General features: G+C 38.7%; 1 protein-coding gene across 1 annotated transcript in view; it reads right to left on the bottom strand.

Annotated features, from left to right (window-relative positions):
- LOC143677897 (uncharacterized) overlaps positions 1 to 17,670 on the bottom strand; it is a 64,525-nt gene extending 46,855 nt beyond the window's left edge. Inside the window, exon 1 of the mRNA XM_077154509.1 lies at positions 17,479 to 17,670. The gene's annotated coding sequence lies outside the window, so the exon portion shown is untranslated. The remainder of the gene's footprint in view (positions 1 to 17,478) is intronic.
- Between the last annotated feature and the right edge of the window lie 5,155 nt (positions 17,671 to 22,825).

Raw genomic sequence — 22,825 nt, 5'->3', positions numbered from 1 at the left:
GCCTGAGAACCTGCACTTCTACCAAGCCCCCCTGGTGCTGCCTTTGCTGCTTTCTAGGGGCCACTCTCTGCGAATTGTGGATGCGTGCAGGGATTTCAACATCGGCTGCATGTTAGTGTCACTGGGGACTTGTGTAAGTCCTGATGCTCAAGTCCCACCCCAGACCGATGAAATCAGAAACCCAGGCAGTGGGGCCTAAACATCACAATTTTTACCCCCCTGAGTGATTCCAATGTGGGATGAGGAGCAGGTCATGTTAGGGAGAAGAGGGCAGAAACCTCAACAGTGAGTTGCCCAATCCTTTGGCAGTCACTTGTATCCAGGCTTCCTTTTCAAGCAAATGTTCCTCCTGCTGGAGGTTCTAGGTTTAAAAACAGCAACTGGTCTAAAGGAGTAAGAATATGATGACACAGCATAAGGCCCAATCAAGAGTGATGACATTTCGATTAGATATTTAAAGCTACAGGAACGTGATGACATTGGAAGTGATAATATAATTCTAAACACTGTCTTTACAAATGTAGAGTATTTTAAAATTAAATTGAAAGACAAGCTCATAATCTTCCTTTTTACAGAAAGACTAGACAATCTATATAATTTCTTATATTAAATAAAATAAAAATTCAGTGAATTACCTCTCAAATAGTCCCAGTATTGTCTATTCTTTAGGCAATGACTGTCCTATGCTTCATGTCCTAAAACTTCTCTCTTTCTCCAATACACACGTCCTATATTTATTGTCATGAATATTTACTTGTTCCAACATGTCTAATCACCCACTTGTCAGTCACCTCTCAATTCAAATTCATAGTTTCCTATCTACGTGACCTGGAATTTAGAATCCCTACCAATGTGCTATTTTTTTGCTGCTTTTATAAATCAATGGCAAGGCAACACTACTTTCTAGCATCACAACTTCTCCCCTGCTGTTTATACCAGAGTAATTCTGAAAATAATTGCCTTTTAAGGTAATGATTTTTTTCTGTTACATTCCCTCAATATTGGTACTAATTTATTCAGAAACCTCTGATACCTGATCTGATTTATTTACTTATTTTTTTATCCTAGATTTGTACAGAACGATACCTTACTTGGGATTTTAGCATCTATTAACAAATATCATAACGCCTGTAAGCAAATATGTCTGTAACATAATGAAAGAAATAGCTTTTAGATTCACATTTACCACCCAGGCTACTTGATATACAAGGTCCTAAATATTTGCTTAAATAAAGGAAACTTACAAATTCTTTCTGCCTTTACTTCTTGGTGAAAATCTAGCCTCTGAAAATCCTCTTTTCAGTTTTCTTCAAGTGATTGCAAAGAGTAAAATCACATCGAACTATTTTAGACCATCTCAATAAAAGACTCTATGGCCCTATGTGTTGTATCATGCATCTGAATTTTCTCCAGAGCACAGACAAAATTTTACTTACTGTTCTATTTATTAATTAAAATTAACCATACATAACAAATTAAATGAAGATTAATGAGATCTAGTTGATCAATGTCAAACAAATTAAAATATGAAAATGTATGTCAATTAGGTTAATGTTAGATGAGTTACACACACAAATTTGACTATTTTCAAACCAGGAGGAAAAAAACGTCTGTGAATTTAGTCAAACTAAGGCGTAAATGTACACACATTAAACAAAAACAGGGAATTTTTAATCTAATTTTTATATTACTTCAACATAAGCTTATTTCCAGTGTAGATATCTTTGTTGTTGTTTTCCTTATAATATTTGATGGCTAGAAAGAATTGACATATTTCAGAAAGAGGAAAAGTTGGTATCTTCCATCCCTATTCCCCCGTTTTTGTAAACATAAATGAGTCCATACCATAAATATATATAAATACTATACTTTACACTTTGTTCTTGTTCTTGGATAGTTTTCCAAATAAATACATTAAGATTTCCACAGCAAAACCACATCTAAAGGTCATGTCAGTGTTCAGATATATCCTAATATATTCAACAATCCCCTATTGGTAGACATTTAAGTTATTTCAATCATTCAATATTGTAAACAACTCTCCAAGAAACAACCTTGTAGCCTATACTTAGAATTCCTAGAAGAATGGTTGGGCAAATGAAACATTTTAAATTTTGTTATATATTACTAGAGAAGTCTCCAGAAAAGTGGTGCCACATTTTACTCCTACCTTGTATTAAATTGCTTGCTTTCCTGTATGTTAACCAGAACAGTATTGTTTTCAAGTTTACTGGAATATAATTTATATAATAAAATCTACTTATTTTACTTCTACTTATTTTTTTTACTTGTACTTATTTTTTATTGTTGTTTTCATTTTGTTTTGTTTTTTTTACTTGTACCTATTTTTAATGTACAATTAAATGGTTTTTGGTAAATATACAGCGAATCATTGCCCATATGCACCCCTAGCACCAAGCAACTACAACTCTACCTTCTTGCCTATTCTAGATAGTGCATATAAATGAACCCATATAAGTTATGGTCCTTTGAATCTTGCTTCTTTCACTTAGCTTATTATTTTCAAAATTTATCCATGTCATAGCATGTTTCACTACTTTATTCCTTTTAATGGTCAAATAATAGTCCATTGTGTGTATATACTACATTTTGTTTATCCATTCATCAGTTCATGGACATGTGAGTTGCTTCCATCTTTGGGTGACTGTGAATAAAGTTGCTGTGAACATTGGTGTACAAATATCTGTCCAAGTCCCTGGTGTCAGTTCTTCTGGGTATATATATATCCTCCTTGTCATATTTGAAGTGGGAGCAGAAGATTTCCTCCTAAGAGACTAACCTGCTTTTTCAGCACACTTCTTGCTCACACAGGTTTGGGGACCCAAAGGTGGCTTTAAGGCTTAAGAAGTCAAAAGCTTTTTTAGTCCAAGCTCATATTTCATTAGCAAAGCATTTTTAATTAGTAAGCCTGTAATTCATTTGCTTCCAGTCAGCGTCATCTGCCAAGATACCTACCCCAAATTCCTCCCTAAACATAGTTATTAATCCTGATTTCTTTCTTTGCTTCCTCATCCTCATGCCTCTTTCACAAATTCACAATTTAATGACAGCATCCCCGAGGTCATATAGTTTGGCCTAATCTGGTCTTTGCCACAGGACTATACCTTTGAGACATTTTAAATCTTATTTTCTTTTGTTCAGAGTCTAGAAACAGCTTTTCCAACTCTTTGATAATCCAAATTCTACTCTTTCTCTATTTCGTTTTACTTCTGCTTGAAAATCATCTCACTATTTACTGACTCGATTTTTCTTCTAATACCTTCTCAATTGATATCTGTAACAACCAGCACACATCACAAAATTCTATTTTCCAATCTCATCCCCTAAAACTACAGGCTCAGGGCGGGCCGCGGTGGCTCAGCGGGCAAAGTGCTTGCCTGCTATGCCGGAGGACCTCGGTTCGATTCCCGGCCCCAGCCCATGTAACAAAAAACGGAGAAACAGAATACAATAAAACAAGAAAATGTTTAAAAATGTTTCCCTTTCTTCCTTCCTTCCTTCCTTCTATCCTTCCTTCCTTCTCTCTGTCTTTCCTTTAAAAAAAAAAAAAAAAAAAAAAAAAAAAAAAAACTACAGGCTCAGTGAGTGCCTGATCTGCCTTCGGGCTATCTCCAGTGACAGTTTTAATACATATTTTTACCTCTACATAACATGGGTCACCATCTTCCCCTTCTCTGATACTAATTTCCTCACCACCTGATGCCAATGCCACATATTTTAGCTTTTTACTAATATCAATGTTGATATTAGTTAAGATCACGCTAGCTACTAAAATTAATAAGTCCCCACACCTCAGTAGCTAAACATAATAGACTTTTAGTTCTTACTCACATAAGGCACATGCGGAGGCCCTCCCAGAAGCAGAGGGAATTAAGGGTGCTCTATTCCACAATCCTCCAGGAACAGCCTGGCACTGTTCTGCAGGCTTCAATAAATGCCTTTCACACTCGCCATTAACATAGAGCTGGCAGAAAGGGAAGAGAGAGAGGTGAGTATTGAGAGGGAACTATGGGCCAGTCCCAGAAGTAGCACACATCCTTTCATCGCTCCTGCCCACATTCCTTTGGAAAGAATTCATTTTTTGTGACTACTCATAACTGTAAGGGAGACAGAGAAATAGTCTCTTTGCCCAGAAGGAAGATTAAACAAGCTACACAATCAGCTAGCCAGTCTCTGCCATGGGCGGCATCATGTAAAATGTCCAGGCTTTTCTCAGTAATTCCAGTTCTAAAGACCTTTGCTAAGAAAATATTCTGAAATCAAAGAAGTGATTTAAAGTCATAAAAATATGTATACATAAATAGAACATTAAAGTCAGAGTCAAATTATACAATGAAATATTATGTAGCAATTAAAGCTATGATTATCAAAAGTTTACTCATGTAGGGCAATGTTCTGAAATAGTATCGAGAAAAAAAGTAGAACACAAACTTGTAAATAAAATATGCTATTTGTATATGTATATATTTTTAAAAGACTGGTGAAATTATTGAAAAGAAACATACCAAAATGAAGATATTCCTAATCTGTGTGGTGGAATTACAGATTTGATCACTTTTTATCCAAATTACCCCACAGTGTGATACCTCTATAGGAAGCAATAAACATTCTTCTAAAATATAATAAATTCAGAGCCATATTTATGTCTTCTAGTATTCTAACAACTTCATATGTCCATATCTTTAATTAGGGATTCAGGAAAATAACATAAAAATAAAGTAATGCATCTTTATTATTTTAAAATATAAAAGTCAATATAATCATCATTTATTTATGTATTCCAGAAAAATACTTTAAGATGGATCAGGTTAAAACAATTTCTTCAGAGACAACACTATCTCAAGAATGCAAGTCTTACTTTTATTTCCCTACCTATGTCTTCCTTTTTTTTTCCTATTTTACTCACAAAAATGTCAAAATCAATTTCTGAAAAATCTATCTTGTAATGCCGCCCCACCCTTTCTCTCTCTTTCCTTCCCTCTCTCTTTGTGCCTCCCTTTCCTTTCTGTATAGTAATAAACAACCCAAAAGGTACATTTCATCTAACAGCAGGCAGGTGGCGTTTATCATTCATCAAGTTTTCGGGTAGAGGCTTATTTTGTGTAAGCCCAGGTGCTTCCGTATTTTGGGGTAGACAGAGAAAAAAAGACACACATCAAAAATACCAGATAGATGCATTACCGTACTGTTGGTTTCTGAGTATAGGGTGGAGGTGGCCACATTTCATGAACAGTTTTTATCAACACTTCTCTAGTCAATTTCAGACTCTTCATAATCAGGTATTCCTAAAACTCAAATACTTGCCCGAAATAAAGCTATCATTTTCACCTGTGTGTCAGTATCGCCAATCTATGGATGGTCATTATTTAAGTTATGGACGGTTGACTTTTCTGTTTACATTTGAGAATAATTTTTATATTAGATTGAAAAAGACCTACCTTTCTCAGCCATTGTAGAGACAGTACTGTTTGTCTGCATTTTTGGTCAATTAACCTCCATAAGTCATTGTATTAACCAGGATTCTCCAGAGAGGCAGGACCGTCCTGATATCTATATGTATGTATGTAAATATCATGATATTTATTATAGGAATTGGCTCATGCAACTGTGGAGACTGGCAAGCCCAAATTTCATAAAGCAGGCCATAAACTGGGTACTCTGAGGAAGGTTTTGATGAATTCCCCAGGAAAAGCTGGTTGGCAGAAGTAGAGATAGAAATTCTTCTTTTTGACTGCTCAAATCATCAGTTCTCCCTTTAGGGGCTTCAACTGATTAGATGAGACTTCTCTCATTGCTAAAGGCAATCTCCTTTGTTGATTGTAGATGTAATCAGTCATAGATGCAATCAACTGACTAATCTTTTAAATCTGCAAAATATCCTCACAGTAACAAGCAGGCCCATGCTTGCTTGACCAAACCATAACCTACTCAAGTTGACACATGAACTTAATCACACACTCGTTACCTGTATTCTCATGGGAATTCTTCATTTTATATACAAAAGGCATTATGAAATGGCATCAAGGTATAGTGTTACAGTATAAAGCATGGTATGGTTCATGCTTTGTTTAAAAGAGAAAATAGTTTACACTAAATTTTTTCTTCTATTTTAAAATTAATTCATATCGTCTGTCTCCTTGCATCGCTCTGGTAATTGTATGGATTGGTTTCATTATAAGATTTATTTATGATTTTCTTCTAGTTCAGAAGAAGGGAGGCAAAACTTTCAAATCCAGATATCTTATTAAAACACCTTTATGATTATTTCCATTTATGAATGTATTTTTATCTGTTTTCTAACAAGGCTTAATGTGCAATGCTTAATGTAACTATGAATGGTAAAAGCTGTATGGAGCTACTAGCACAATTCTGAAATCTAATCTTTAATATTTTTGCTAGGGATTATGCAGAAACTTATAATTATGATTCACTTTGGATTTACCCCATCTTTACTTTATCTCATATTAAAGTATAATCAAAATCAGCCTGTTTCCATTCAGTTGCAAATCCCCTTCTTAAAGCACCTATTTAAAAATCTCCCCAAATTTCATTTTCTCTGTCTTTTCTTATTATGTTAAATCCTGATATCTGAAAATTGAACTATATAGCAGTATTACCATGCTCTTTTAAAAATACAGATCATATCTATTCTTTCTGTATTTCTATATTATGAATGTGTTTTTTAAATCCTAGACAGGTTGCAATTAGATTTCTAGTATGCCATTGTGTTATAGTAAATACCATTATTATGATAGAAATAATTCACTTTGTTTACTTACTGTTCAGAGAGTCTGCAGGATGCCACTGATATCAAATGTCATTCCCATTCTTTAATTATAATGGTCTTTCCTGGTTTACTATTCTTTCAGTAGATTAATTATTTTTATTCTAAAATACAGAAATTGTCTGAGCTTAATAATGTTTATGATCAAGAAATATAATATCCCATTGCTTTTTTTTTTCCTATAGAAAAGTGGGAGCAATTTTGTTCCTCCCAAACTCTGACCTCTAACATACTGGCACATTCTGTGGAAGAACAATTCAGTGAAATGCGTTTCTGAGAGTGGTGGTTACTTTCATTTCAACACTGAAAGTCACACCGAGTCTGGGTAAGGGGTTTGGGATGTGTGAGGTTTTTGTTTTTGTTTTTTTTTTCTTTTTTATTTCTTTTGCTGGAGAGATGCAAATGTTTTAAAAATGATCATGGTGATGATTACACAACTATGTGATGATATTGTGAACCACTGATTTGTATACCATGTATGGACTGTATGTGTGTGAAGATTTGTCAATAAAAGCATTAAAAATAAAAGAAGAAGCTTTAAAAAAAAAGTCACACAAAGGCAGGGAGCTTCCTTTGTCTAGGGCTGTTGTTTTAATATACAGTTTAAGATGAGGCCATAATCTTTATACCACAAGCAAAACTTGAAGAATGTATAAAGCATGTTTGACAATACAGTGAGCATGTAAGCCCTGTGAGGGCAGGGGCAGTGTCTGTCACACTCATCATTAAATCTCAGACATAACACAATGCACTGGCCCATAGTAGGTGTTCACTAAATACTGATTGACGATCGGATCATGGGTTCAGCTTTTGTCCCCCTTTCTGTGTGCACAGACACAGCTTTAGTTAAGGCTCAGTTCAATCTAAGAAAGTCTGTCAGAATGAGTGACACAGTGTAGTAGGAGAGGATGGACCCCACAGTTTAGTCTGGAGATAACTATGGTTCTGTTCTTGCTGTTGGTGTGGTTTGGGCAAAGTTGTTCTATTCTTCTTAACAAGTTGCTTTGTCTGTATATTAATAAAAATAATGCCTACCTCTGAAATTTGTTAGGAAAATTAAGACAATATTTGTAAAGTGCCTAATACCTAATCTGACTTTGGCATTCATAATTATTGGTTCTGGGGAAAAGTGTTGGTAGCTCCATATATCAGCCAGCGATTGCTACATAACAATCACAACATCTCAGTGACAGTTAGCCAAAACCACTTCTGTCTCTCTGCAGGTCCCCTTGTAGGACTCTGCTGATCTTGCCTGGGTGACTCTAAGCTGCAGGTTGAGTTCAGATCTGCTCTTTGAGTCTCCATCTTCTTTGACCCAGAGAGTCACATAAGAGTGATATTCTCATAGTCTCATCAGAGTTGTGAAAGGGTAATCCCCACTGCACAAGCATTTTCCTAGGCCCTACTTGTGTCTTGAACATTATTAGCATTATAGCAGCTAAAGCACGTTCCATGACCAAGCCCAGAGCCATAGATGGGGAAGTGCACTCCTCACATGGGGCAGGGGGAAGTTGGGGAGAGAAAGTAAATGCTTTCCAACAATAATCCAACATACCTTCAATAACTAGAGGTGGGGGAGAGTCATAGGGCTCTTCTACAATGTCCAGGTAAAATGTTGCAAATGTAAGGAAGTCTGAGATGGAACTCTGCCACACATGCATGCAAGTAGACAAAAAGCAGCTGTATAAACTGTTCTGTAAGCTCAACAAATTCCAAGCTCTCTACTCTTTCAGGTGCTCAGATGGCTCTTTGAATGAAAGGTCTATTGTAGTGGAAGGATTTACCTAACTTTTAAATATGAGTCACATAACAAAAATCTTCTAAATCCGATCCTCCTGTTCAGAGTCATAAATCAAGGGGTGCAATTCTGAAGTCTATATGTTATCGGAGTGTGGGATTTATATACTCTGTGCATGACAGGGCAGGCATGCCTGTACAATATTTTCAACCAAAACACACCTCTTGTCACTATCGACCTTATCAATAAAAAATCACTTCTAATAAGCATAGCCATATTTTTAATAATATAAATATCAGCGACATCTAGGCTGTTGGTCAGAAATAAAGAAGACAGCTAGCTGAAGTGTTGGAGCAGCATTTGTGAAGTGTGGACCTCTGACTGGTGTCCTCCAGTGCTGGCTAACTACCCGGCAGGGTATGCCTCATCAGGAAGCATTAAACAGTAATGAATCTCCCTTGGATACACATTGAAACTAAAATACATAAAAATCACTCTCTATGTTGAAATATTTTAAGGTAAATTACAGACAACACAATACTAGTAGACATTAAAAAAGAAAAAGTCTATTGAGTGATTTCAATACCAGTCATTCTATGTTTAAAATGTTAAGTCTGAAAAAAAAAATTAAGTCTGCATTAGGCTGTGATTTCTAAATGTCTCTGTGATTCCAATCAACACGTTTAAATGTGAAATAATCACTTGTTGTTTGGCATAAGCATTACCAAACCATCATATTGATCTTTACGTTGCATTGAATTCATCTTTTTTGCACCATAAAATCACGGCCTTAGAATTAGGTTAATAGTGAATGAAAATGGTAATTTAAAAATCATATCAGAATTCATGACCCTCAGAACTTTATCTAGTGTTCACTTAAGAACAAAGCAATCAAACTCACATTAGAATTCTTTAATCTTAAGTCTTCTGACCAAACACACCGAGGTGAGGAAAAATAAATCTTCTTAGGAAGTCTGTAGGACACCCAAGTGGTTCTCTTTGCTCCTCCAGGTAGAGTTAGTGGGAACCCCTGGAATACTGCTGCTGTCTGAAGCCTCAGACACCTACACCTGTTCCTGATTATTCATTTGTTCTAAAACAGAAAAGGGAGATGGCAGCTGTTCTAGTTTGCAAGCTGCTGTAATGTGATATACCAGAAATGGAACAGCTTTTTTAAAAAGGAAGTTATTAAATTGCAAGTTCATAGTTCTAAGGCTGTGAAAATGTCCAAATTAAGGCACTAACAAGAGGTTACCTTCACTCAAGAAAAGCCGATGAAGTTCAAGGTTTCTCTGTCAACTGGGAGGGGACACAGCAAAGTCTGCTAGCTTTCTCTCCCAGCTTCTTGTTTCATGAAGCTCCCCTGGGGGCATTTTCTTTCTTTATCTCCAAAGGTCTCTGGCTGCATGGGCTCTCCTGGCTCTAAAGCTTTTCCCAAAATGGCTCCCTCTTAAAGGGCTCCAGTAAGCAACTCCACCTTGAATGGGTAGAGACACATCTCCATGGACCAGCTAATCGAAAGTTATCACCCACAATTGGGTAAATCATATCTCCATGGAGAATCAAAAAGCTCCCACCCAGCAGTGCTGAATGAGGATTAAAGGACATGGCTTTTCCAGGGTATACCACAGATTCAAACCGGCCCAATAGCTGTTTTCAAATATTTGAGAGGTTGTCAGGCAAAGGAGGAAAGTCATTCCATGTATCCCAAAGGACAAAACCCAAAGTCATTCCACTTTGGGTTTTGATGAGTCCTGTCTCCCAAAGAACAGGACCCATCAAACCTAATGGGTGGTAGTTTTCGGCTCAATGTGAATTCTAACAATTAGTGCAGGATGAAATGGTAAATATGGTCTTAAGCGGAGGTGAGCCAGGCAATGGCTAGTGACCACTGTCTGCCATTAGGTTGAGGGAACAGAATTAGGTGACCTCGAAGGAAATTTTGGTGGTGAGATTATGAGTTCATGACGACTGGAAAAGAGTTAAATATTCTCACTGGGTTTGTAATCTCCCTTTGCCCTGTTTCCTCCTCCTTATCTGCTTCCCCATCTTCTTCCCATCTGAGCAAGACATTCTGGCTAAAAGCCTCTTCCAGTGTTCCATTTCAAACCTAACTCAGACTTGGGTAGCTGAGTGATACCCATCGACTTGATTTCAAGAGACATCTTAATTCCAAACAATGACATTTCAATTATTACATAAATTTCTTTCACAGGAAAATTCCAACAGAGAGTTTCAGCATGTTTCCTCGTTCTGCTTTGTCTTTTAACTCCTTTACCAGAAATTAAGATTTAGCCAAAGTTGTATGATAAATGAGTAGATAACACTTCACTTTCTTTGCTTGTGGTCTCTCCCCAAATTGATACATTTCCTTCATTTACAAAAGCCATTTTCTCTTTCGTGAGCAAATTTTACTCTTAGAAACACAAAATGTTTTCGCTAGAGAATTTTATCCTTAATTCACATTTACCATATTTCCATGGTCTCTTTTCAATAAATCCCTTCCATTTTTTTTGCAATAATAAATGGACACCATCAAAAGTATAAACTCAATGGCAACTTGATATACAGAACCAGCAGCACAGCGGAATTATTAGAACTGAACTGCTTTGTAATTTCTAAACCAATGAAATGTTGTAGCTCCCTCAGATAACGCAGGTTTAGTAAATGGAATTTTGAAAACCATTATATTTCCAGTAATAACTATTACTTGAATTATCAAGTGTATTATTCACTTATAAAAGCAAATAGCAAATAGCTTACCATAGTCCAAACAACCCTAAAGAGAGGGATGGAAAGATCACAGGTGATTGTGGAGTTATACAGAGAAGCTAGGACTTAAATGAAGATGAATGCTGCATCTCTTTTAGTCTCCAGTATCTTAGCGCAATTACAAGTAAAAACCTAAAATTCTGAAATTCTAACCCATGTCAAAGTCTGAAGTATGTTCTGCAACTAATGTGGTGCTGTGCTTGGAAATTTATAGCTTTTTTGTATATATGTGATTGTTCACAAAAAAAGAAGGCAAGGGCGGGCCGCGGTGGCTCAGCGGGCAAGAGTGCTTGCCTGCCATGCCGGAGGACCCCGGTTCGATTCCCGGCCCCAGCCCATGTAAAAAACAAACAAACAAACAAAATATAATAAAACAAGAAAATGTTTAAAGATGTTTCCCTTCCTTCCATCCTTCCTTCCTTCTCTCTGTCTTTCCTTCCCTTCCTCCCTCTCTCTTTAAAAAAAAAAAAAAAAAAAAAAAAGAAGGCAAAAAAGTCTATTACGATGATAAAAAAAAAGTATTAAAGCCCTCTAGCCTTCTATATTCTGCAGCAGCTAGAAGGAAAAATATGAGAGGATCATATGGTAGGCAATGACAAACTCTGAGATCTATCCTGTAACCACTTTTGGAAGAGTGCTTTGAAAACTATTGCTTTTTTTATTTCTTTGCTTCATATATATGTTATTCTATACAATAAAAAAAGTAAAAAAAAAAAAAAAAAGCAGATAGCATACACGCATTAGTCCTCCAATTTTGAAATATCAGTTATTAAAGTAACAGAGAAGCTCTCTTTCCTCAGTGAGGCATATAAAAATATAAGCATATATATCACAGATAACATATAAGTCTATAATGTATATAAATATATATAACATATAAGGCAGATATATGTATTTGCAAAACTCCCTAGAATATAAAATTGATCCTCATTATTCAGAGTCTGTATTTGAAAATTTGCCTACTCACTAAAATTTATTTGTAGCCTCCAAATCAATACACGCACGCAGAGCAATGAAAACTTTGAGATGACCAACCCACGCATTTCCAGGTGAGGTCAAAGACAACATCCTGACTTATTTCAGTTCTCATACTGTAAACTTGTGTCATTTTCACTTATAGTTAGTGCCATGTTTTTTGCATTTTTGTGCTTCTCTTTGGTTATTTTGCAGTTTGAAATGTTTCCCAAGTGTAGTACTGAAGTGCTGTCTAGTGTTCCTAACCACAAGAATGCTGTGATGTGCCTTTCAGAGAAAATACGTGTTAGACAAGCTTTGCTCAAACATGAGATATAATAACTGCTGGCCTTGATTTCAACCATAAGTAGTCAAAAAATTGTGTTAAATAAGGGTTTTTAAACAAAAGCACACATAAAACAAGGTTATATATTGATCAATGACAAAAACTTTTGCAAGAACCTAACCCTCTGCTTCCCCAAACTTACTCACCCCTCTTTTGCCCAATATTTACTAATTTAGGGTTTATGATGACTTAACGGAACATAACTACTGAGAATGAAGACTCAACTGTACATTCCTTCTTCATATTGAAACTACTATGTACATAGCCCCACAGTCCTGTTAGTGTGGACATTTCAATTTCGGAAACTTCTCTCAAAGGATCCAGTCCCTCCAATCACAGAAGTCATTCACTCCCCATGTTTTATGCAGCAACTAGGCAACTGGTTTCAGGCAGACCACTGTCATCAGGTCATAGGTGAGACGATCACTCAGGTCATCCTTTACCAAATCCTCCAGTGCGTGCACTTTCCTTGGACCCTGGGGACTGCACTGCTCACAGTCCTTGCAGACACTTGGACCCAAGACTAAAGGATTCTGCCGCAAACTTACCTAAACCAGTGTGTTCACCTGACAAATGCCCAAGACTTTGATAAAAGTCAATGGCTTCCAGCTTCCCCATAACCTTCTCAACAGGTGGCAGGCAAAGATGAAAGTCAGGTTTTGACCAAATTCTGACAAATATGTACACATTTATTAGCAAACAGACACAAAACCAGTCAACCTGATCTGGTAAATTTGAGGAAGTTTAACTATCTCTCCTCAGACCCGTCAAGAAACACTTTATATAAAACTTCACCCCCTTGTGCATGCTCTGAAGGTGGAGACAGACAGCATCCTGACCAGATGACAGTGCTCCGTGAAGTTGTGGGACCTGGCACAAGGGCTGCTCCAAAGGAACAGGGTATCTGGGCTTGCCAGGCTCCCATCAGATTTTGTGCACAGACACTGGACATGACAGCCAACAGAACACCATCCATTTCACTGATGAAAAAGTATTTCTGGGTGCATGGGTGGTTCAGAGGTAGAATGCTTGTCTTCCATGCAGGACACCCGGTTCAATTCCCAGACCATGCACCTCCCCCTCCCCCCCACAAAAAAAAGTATTGCTTACATCTCTTCTGCTAATGAACAAACCCTCAGGTGCAGATTTCCTTATCAATATTTGACGTGCTTGGTGATCATGCCTGGAGTGTGGATTCCTGATCAGGAGTTTTCAAATGCTAACTGCTGCTAGGATGTACATTAAAAATTAATTTTGTTCACGCAACATATTGTTTATCCTGCAGTTCGTTTACAAAGATGATATAATAATATAAGAGCCCAGCTTAGGAATGGCTGGAGGTTTTATCTGTTTTCATGAATGCTAATCAAACAATATTGACAGTGCGAAACATCATGACTGGGTTCATAGGAGGAGAAGTCAAAGCCCACTTCTTCTATCCCTCACCTCAAACTCTGCATCCAAAACTAAACAGCAAAGATGGAATCTCCCCTGATGTCCCCTCTCTAGGTATCTGCCACCACCATCTTCTCACTGTCCAGGCCTGGGACTTGAGATTCATCCTCCCTAGCATCTTTTCAATCAAACAAATTAGCACATTCACCTGGTCAGTGAAGTGGGTTGAATGGTGGACCCCCAAAAGATATGTCCACATCTTAATCCTGGAATCTGTGAAAGTGACCCTATTTGGAAAAGGAGTCTTTGCAGATACAACTAAGTTAAGGCTCTTGAAATTATATTATCCTGTATTATCCAGGTGGACCCTAAATCCAATGAAAAGTATCCTTGTAAGAGAAAGGCAGAGGGAAATTTGGCATAGACAGGAAAGGGATATGGGAGAGAAGCCCATGGAAGAATAGGTAAAGATTGGAATTATTCAGCCATAAACCAAGCAATGCCCTATAGCTGTCAGAAATTGGAAGAGGTAAAGAAGGTTTCTGCCCTGGAGCCTTTGGAGGGAACGTGGTCCCGCTGATGTCTTGATTTTTGGACTCCTGACCTCCGGAACTGTGAGAAAATAACTTTGTCATTTTAAGCCACCAAGTTTGTAGCAAGGTGTTACCACAGCACTAGGAAACTAATAAAGTCACCAAACCCTCTTGAGACTATTTTTTTAATATCTTTTGAATCCATCCCTTCATCTCTAGCTCATGCCACTGACAAATTTCAGACCACCACTGATTTCCCCAAATGTTTTGAGGAACAGAAAAAAAGGTTGGTAGAGAGTGGCAAAGGCAAACTTTGAACCTCAGTTTTGTTGGGGTCCGGTCTTCTAAACCCCATGCCTTGTACCCACCATCTGCTCATGCTGAGTGCTCTGGAAATGGGATATGGCATCACAACTGATTAGCAACATCAACTAACTTCCTAACACACCTTGACAGTCAGGTAGACCATGCAGCAGAAATACACGTAGATTAATTTTACCTGAACTTGAGAGACTACAGATATTTCTTGTCTGTCCATCAAAGAGGGGGAAAAAAAAGGTTTATCTTTTGCTACATATTCCTGATACTGCTGCAGTGTGCTGCAAAACACAGACCTCTTTTGAATTTAAATATTTCGCTCTTCTCCTTGGATTTAGGAAAAGCTACAGCAGAAAAAGGACTCTAATGGGATTAATCAGATTAAACCCTGAGCTGACTGATTGAAAGGAGACGTCAGCCAAAGCTTTGGGACAGGTACAGCAATGATCCCAGCTGCAAGGTTGATAAGTAGTTGTTTAACACCTGGAAGATTGCTTTCTGAAGTTTCTGAGCTCTGAAGCCTGCAAAAACAATTATCACTCCAACGAGGTGGGCACCTATAGGCAGATGCTCCAGCAACTGTTCCACCTTGCTAAATCTAGAGATTCCAATCTCCTGGGGCTAATTAGGCCATTGATTCCCAAGAACCATTTGGCTTCAGGCAAGCTATCTAATTTCAGACTGAAATCTAGTCTAGAGTTTAATATTGCAGTATGTTTTCCCTCTGGCATAATGCAATTTCAATAGTATTTACTTATAACATAAGTATTTAAGAAATACCATATCGGTGGGTCACTAATTACTGATTGTAGGCAATGGTCCCAAGAATGGAATTCGTTAAACCTTCCCCAAGCATTAGGACACTTCTTTAGAATTTCTCTTTGCAGCTGTTTCTTCCTTCTTAGATTCCAGCATTTCATCTCTTTTTTTCTCAATATGCTACATCTCCACCCAGACACTATAATAATGAGACCAAAAACATCACATCATATCAAACTTGGAGGGAGGCGGTGAGAAAATCTGGGGATCTTTCTATTTGAAGCCTCTTCAGTTAATGTCTATCACAGCTTCTCATTAACCGAGCACAGAAACCACAGTGAATGCTTCTGTCATAACATACACAGGAAATAGCTAACTGGATTGTAAAGAGACAATTTTTATTGCATTTATTTTTGACTGCGTATAGAAATAGTCCATTAAAGAGCATGTGTATGTGTATAATGCAGATATACATTTTGGCAAAATAAAATCATATTGTCATAGAAGTGTGACCATAAAGTAATGAGATTAATTTCCTTGTCAGGCTTGTGGAAAACCATTTGTCATATTGTATATGCGTGTATTATATAATTGTGTTTCATATGTAGCCACGCATATCATCCCACTGAAAGAGCCGAACTCACAGCACATTGGAGTTCCTTCTCAATTTACCATTCACCCTGTTAGCTTTATGACTCTCATAATGCTCCAAAGCCTCAAGCTGCATGATTACAATGGATGTGTCGACAAATTAGGTAGTTGTATAGTAATAGGGCATGACAAAAAGAGCCAGCCTAATTGAGAAGGCAGCCACCTCTCTTCATTCTGGAGACCGAATTTCAGCTGTTGCTAGAAAAGCCCTCTTGTCAAAAGAAAAAAAAATATTTAAATCCAAAAGTTCCATCACCTGCTTGTCTGACACCTGCAGGTCTGACATCCCATTAACCACCATTTATGGACGAGGCATTTTATACGCATTATCTCTAATTCCTACAGCCACTCACAACTGTGCACATGATTATCATCATTACCATTTTACAGATGAGGAAACAGACTCAGAATGGTTAAGTGACTCACCTAAAGGCCCACAAGTGATAAAGTGGTGAACCCAGATTAGAACTTTGGTCTGTCTTATCAAGCCCATGCTATTCACCTCGTGACTCAAAGACAGAGCCCTTCACGTCACAATTAAAGTTAAAATGCAAATATAAATAGCACAGGTTACTTAAAGCACCGACTCTGTTAATTCACGCGATGGCCCTAACCGGGGGAGCAGGAGAATGACCTTCTCTGGTAAAAGGGGGAAAGTTAGGGGTTCAAAAAGAAAGAAGTGAGTGAATCTGGGGATCCCAGGAACCCAGTGTGCCTTCTCACATTCCTGCCCAAGAAAGCTTTTGAGTTCTCAAAGCCTTATTTCATTTCCTCTTGTTGACTGAGGCAAGAGCCCACTTTCTTCTTAAGGTGTCAAAGGCAGCGAGCACATTTGAATTACCCAGTTCATCATGAAAACATTAAGAAAGTGCCCAAACTTTCAGAGATAAATTTAATTTATCTGACAGTCTGAGCTGAACCCAGGCTCTCTTTTTCTTTCAACCGATCTGTTATTGCTTACTCTTTCAGAACCTTGACATCCCTCCTTCACTAACTCTGTGCTATAGAAGCCACATTCTCAGCTCCAGGTTTCAAGTTGGGGTTCAGGTTTTTCCAACTGCGTTCAACATTTCAGGGTTTGGAAGAGGCAACCCAAAGGGCACTGAAATTAAAATAACCAAACAGGAAAAATACGCCAAGTTAGGCTTTGTGGATTCCTCCCTAACCCACCCAAGGGAAATAAATAAGTAGGGAGTGAAGAGATTACCTGAATGAATCTTTGTTGCTGTTCCAAAAGGTCAAAGTTTCTTCAACTCTGTTCAAATTTCCAGCACCCTTGCCTCTCTCTGTATGTTCTGCTCAGCCCTGGGTAGCTCTGTGATTTTAAGACAGTCACCAAGAGAAAATGCCAACTCACAAAATATGAAAAAATCATTGCTTTTCATATTGGTGACTTTGGGAACCAAAAGCAAACAGAACACACACACACAAAGAGAAGGAAAGTGGGGAAGAGGAAGGCAGGAAGGAAAGAAGAAAGGAAGAGAGGGAGGATGGAAGGAAACTGTTGAGGTAAAATGGCCCCCTGCGTTGGTGGTGGCGCTTTGGAGTTAACCCTCCCCAAGACATGACTGGGGCTTTCCGAAAGACAAAACAATTGGTCACAGGGACGTGAGAAAACCTGCAAAATTGCAGTTAACGTAACACTTACTTAGTAATAAGCCAGTTTTGGTACAGTGGAGACAGTCTATCAGAAATGGATAAGTAGATTCTGCTAACCTAACCTACGTGCATCCATTCCCCATTGTGTAAGATCCTCCTACGTATTGAAAAGCTTAAATGTCAACCAATTATTGCAACTTCCCACTTGGAAATTCTCTAAGTGTCTTTATAAGTAGCTGTGCCCAGATGGTTACTGAGTTTCTCACGCTACCTTTCTCAGTTTGAGATCTCCTAGCTGGAGCGGTTTCTCTTTCAATAAACCCTTTTAATACTTGAATGCCTATAAGGTAAATTGTTTCTTCTGACAAAACGAAACCATGCCTGAAAGGAAGGGTTTGCTATCAGCGCCCTCTTCTGGAAGTGAGTGGGACTAGCTCAGAGTCCCAGAGCTGTGGCATTTTCGTTCAAGAGAAGACAAAGCAGTTCACGCTATGCAGCCCAGGTTTCCACACGTGTTGGCAGATGGAGTAGGAGGAGCTCCGAATTTATATCCAGCCTTTGCTCTTAGCCTTCGGTGACCTTGGACAATTCAGTATCTTAACCAAACACTATAGACCACATTAACCAATATAGTAGACCACACGTCTGGATTAAAATCACCAAAGTTACTTGTTTAAGAATCAGAATCCAGGGGCCCACCCTTTCATCAGAATTGAATGGCTGTAGGTACGAATCTGAATTTTAAATATCTCCAAAGAAATTCTTAAGCAGTGTTCTAGCTTCAGTTTTCTAATCTGTTACAATGATTTTCTTACATTAAGTGACCTACAGTTCTAACACTTGATGATAAAAAAAAAAGGAATGGTCCATTGACAAGTAAATGATTAACAGATCATGGTATGTCCATATAATGGAACACAACTCGGCAATAAAAAAGAATGAATTACTGATACACCCAACAAGATAGCTGAATCTCAAAATAATTACACTGAATGAAAGAAAGCAGATAAAAAAGAGATGATACTGCCTGATTCCATTTACATAAAATTCTGGAGAATGCAAAGTAGTCTACAGTAACAGAAAGTAGGTCAGTTTGTCTGGGGATGGGTATAAAAAAAGAAGGAGGAATTATAAAGGGACACATCCATGTATTTTAAATCTGTGCAGTTTACTGTATGTTAGTTACCTTAATACATTGAAGAAAAAAGAAAGAGAGGAAGGAAAGAAGGATGGAAAGTGGGAGGGAGGGGTATAAGGGAGGGAGGGAAGAAAGGAAAGAGAAAAAGAAAGAGACTGGGGACTCGGGGAAGCTTGGGTATCCAAGATTTCCTATCCAGCCATAGAAGAAGATTGAGCTAAAGGTTAGGAACAGTGAGCATCCCGGGTCAGAGAGCAGGTAGCATTATAAAACACAGAGGAATTCACAGTGTCCTAAGTTGCACCACTTCAAAAGCCACAGAGGTAATCTGGACACTATAAAAGCAAAGTCTGTGCTGCAGCCTGCACAGTCTGGCACTGGAGGGCTCTGGCTGGTGCACAACCCATTGGCCATGGTTGCTGATGCCACCGTCGATACTTACTCTAAGTCTCCTGGTCCTGCTGCAGAGCTGGGTAGAGCCTGGACCCATCTCCAGGGTCACCTGACTACTTTGCCCATCACATTCAGCCCAGCCTGGGGCCAAGGCTTTGAGATGGTAACATCAGAAAGGCAGTGTCCATTTAAGAGTAATTTACTAGCCCAAAGGAGTCTCACACTGGGGACATGTTGAGAACTTGTTCCAGCCTCTTTTAGAGAAATCTTCCTAGCTCTGAACCACCACCTACTATTGCAGCCTCAGTCACACATATCCATTTCTTACCTTCCCAACTGGCTGCCACCCACCCCCTCCTACAGGGAGATTCATAAAGAGAAACAGCATCGTTTTGGGTGGAGCATTTACTCTGGCACAGGAAAGTACAGAGGAATTGCCTACACTCAGCTCTGAGCTCTGCTCTCTGCAGGCTTGAAAGAACTTTACCGGAAGCTCTGGCAGAAAGTTAAATTGGATAAAGATCAAAGTTGATAAAATTCCTGGTAAACCCACAGATGGTCCGCTTTAAAGGCAATCACTTCTTTAGAGGCATTCACTTCTGATTAAAATGGAAATTGTCTATAAAAAACCCCCATGGAACAAAGCTGAATGATGGGACTAGATGAAGAGAGCAGTGAAAACTGCACAGTCATCATTCAGAGGCAGCATGGCGTGGTGATTGTAGAGAGGTAATTACAGGGCAACCTCAATTCAGCTGAAGAATTCTGGAGACCCTCCAAGGCATCTGAAACAGCCTCAAGTCTCCCCAAAATACATATTTTGTATGTCTTTTCTGCCCCAAATACATAATCATCAGACTACCAGAAGGCCAGATTGGTATCATGTTTTATATATAGGCCCAGTTATACTGAGTATCAAAGTACCAACAGTTAGAAACAGGTATTGGCAGTGGCCTTTAGTTTGCTTTCTCCTAGATGTCTCTTTTTAGAGAAGATGTTGATTTCCATCCGTTTCCTCAGCTCCTAGTATTCATCTCATTATCAGGTGCAGGTCTCACCTGCTCAACCGGGGGAGGCATGTATCTGCATAATTGCCCCTCTTCTTCCTTCTCCTTATCACCAGGCCCTATTTCCCAACTCCAGAAACAATCAGCTTTGTAGACTCTCACCAATTTTATTGACTGAAGAATAATAATTCATCGCTCATTACATGGAAATCGGTAAGGTAATCAATGCAATAACTTTCATTAGTCCCTAGATCAGTGCTGTCCTTCTCCTTCCTTACCCTTTATTGCATTTCAACAAAGCCTGAAGCTGCACTTGCAGCAAAGACTTTCTGAGGAAAAGTAGAAACTATAACATTCTAAATTCCCAATGTCTTAGCCACAGATGGTTCTGTAAATCTTGGTGGAAACTGTTTTTTGGTAAAAAGAATAAGAATCTCAGTTAGAATCTTGTGGCAAATTTTGCCCCAGCTCTCACGTGCTCCTCTACACTTCACAGATGAGGAAGTGCTGATTGTGGGAGTGGAGTGTTGCCTAAATTCAGGCACATTCACACAACCACAGCTTTTCCCACTCACAGAAACAAGGGCTGGTGGAGACCATAGGATGGTAGATAACGTGGTTTAATTGAGTAGGTTTTATGGCCAAAGTTAATCTCACCTAAATGAAACCGCCCAAATTTCCAAATTCCTATCCCAATTGTTTATGAATTAGAATGACTTTGGGGAAGTCAATTACCATTACTGTAACTCTGTTTGGTTTTTCCAGCACCCACTACCACATCCCTGTAGGTATATTGAAAGTTAACAAGAAACACTTTGATGTCCTTAGATGAAAGGGAATCGAGGTAGATCAATAAAACGAAGTATTATAATTCTTAATCATTGAGATTTTGGAAGGCTGGCGGGTGTAATTAAATAGTCATCAGCAAATTAACTGTAAGGTGAGAGTTCGGTGAGCGACGTCAAATTGGACCTAGTTAACCAGAAGGTTCACCCGAGGAATGGAACTGGGAGACATTCAAGCTTAAAAGTGCCCCATTAGAACCAGGTGGTAATTATGAACTAGCATTCAAGGAGAGCTCTTCCAAATCACAGGGAGCAGCTCATTTATGAGCCAGTTGTTACGTTACTGCCTCCGACTATTGCCATTGCTGTAATCCCTACTGCAGAGCCTAAGACGCAACCAATTTTAGCTACATTTTCTTTAACCTATTACCTTTCCTAGGAAATATTTTTCTTCAGAGAATCTACAAGTTGAATCTGCTAATAATAAACACTTTAGAAGATAAAAAGAAAAATCTCAGTTGAGAGCTTTTCGCAAACCAGCTCAAGAGGCGTTGTTATAAACAGTGGAAAAGGGGGGGCCATGGTGGCTCAGCAGGCAGAGCTCTCGCCTGCTATGCTGGAAACGCGGGTTCGATTCCTGGTGCCTGCCCATGCAAAATAAATAAAACAGTGGAAAGGAATGTCACACTCATCACGGCTATGGCTGCCTGCCTTAAAAGTAGGAATGTGGCAGCAAGAAACTCCTTAATGGAAAGTCAATATTACTGGGGATCCTAGAGATGCTGGTGCTAGGTGTGGGTTTGGGAGTAGTCACTCACTTGTCTTTAACCAGCTCAAACCCTCAGCAAGCATTTCTGTGGTCCCCACCACCCCTTGGACCCATTACATCATATACTTCTGGGAACCTACAAAAAAGGCATTGCCCACCTGAGAGCATGATGGTCCTGTCCCTATGGAGGGAGCCTCTTCATTATTCAAAAACACAGTGAGTGGTTTAAACTTACTTCAAAGCATAGGAGTAAGCAATTTAAGATTAACCCTCACACCATTAAAGTATTTTGCAACCCCTAAGATTAAGATCTTCTAGGAATGGTCTAGGGATCTGTAGCCCAGGAGAAGGTGGTGAAGGAAAAGTGAAGTTTCTGGAGGTTGGACCTCAGGCAGGGAGAAGCTGGATTTGTAGTTCTGGCTAGAAATGCACCAGGGTGAGAGGGTGAGGGTTGGGGTACGAGGAGGTGGGGGAGAAACCTCACTGGCCCCAGGAAACATGGGTAAGGCTATAGGTTTTCAGAAAGTGTTTATGTTGTTCCCATGTGGACAAAATGGGTGTCTTCATGGTTTTGCTCCTCAGAGTTGAGGCTGAATATCTCAGGGTGCATGGTTAGTTACAGGGGTAAATATTCTGGGTTTTGTAGGAATCAGGAACAAATATTGGCTCAATGCTGAAATCAACTCAAGACTGGCTCTGCTGTATAACTGTATAACCCCAGACCTAGTAATGTTCTGCAAGCTTTTTTCTTTCATTACTCCCTTTGTGTTGAGTTTTGGCTCTATGCAAGAACTGTGAGAAGCTGTTGGGACCATAAGATGCCTGAGCAGTCCCTGCTCCACAAGCAAATAAGAGAGGTGAAT

Source organism: Tamandua tetradactyla, chromosome 3, assembly GCF_023851605.1.
Source record: "Tamandua tetradactyla isolate mTamTet1 chromosome 3, mTamTet1.pri, whole genome shotgun sequence".
In the NCBI taxonomy this organism is placed as follows: Eukaryota; Metazoa; Chordata; class Mammalia; order Pilosa; family Myrmecophagidae; genus Tamandua; species Tamandua tetradactyla.
The sequence above is the reverse complement of the archived record's forward strand: the minus strand, read 5'-3'. Positions and strand labels throughout refer to the sequence as shown.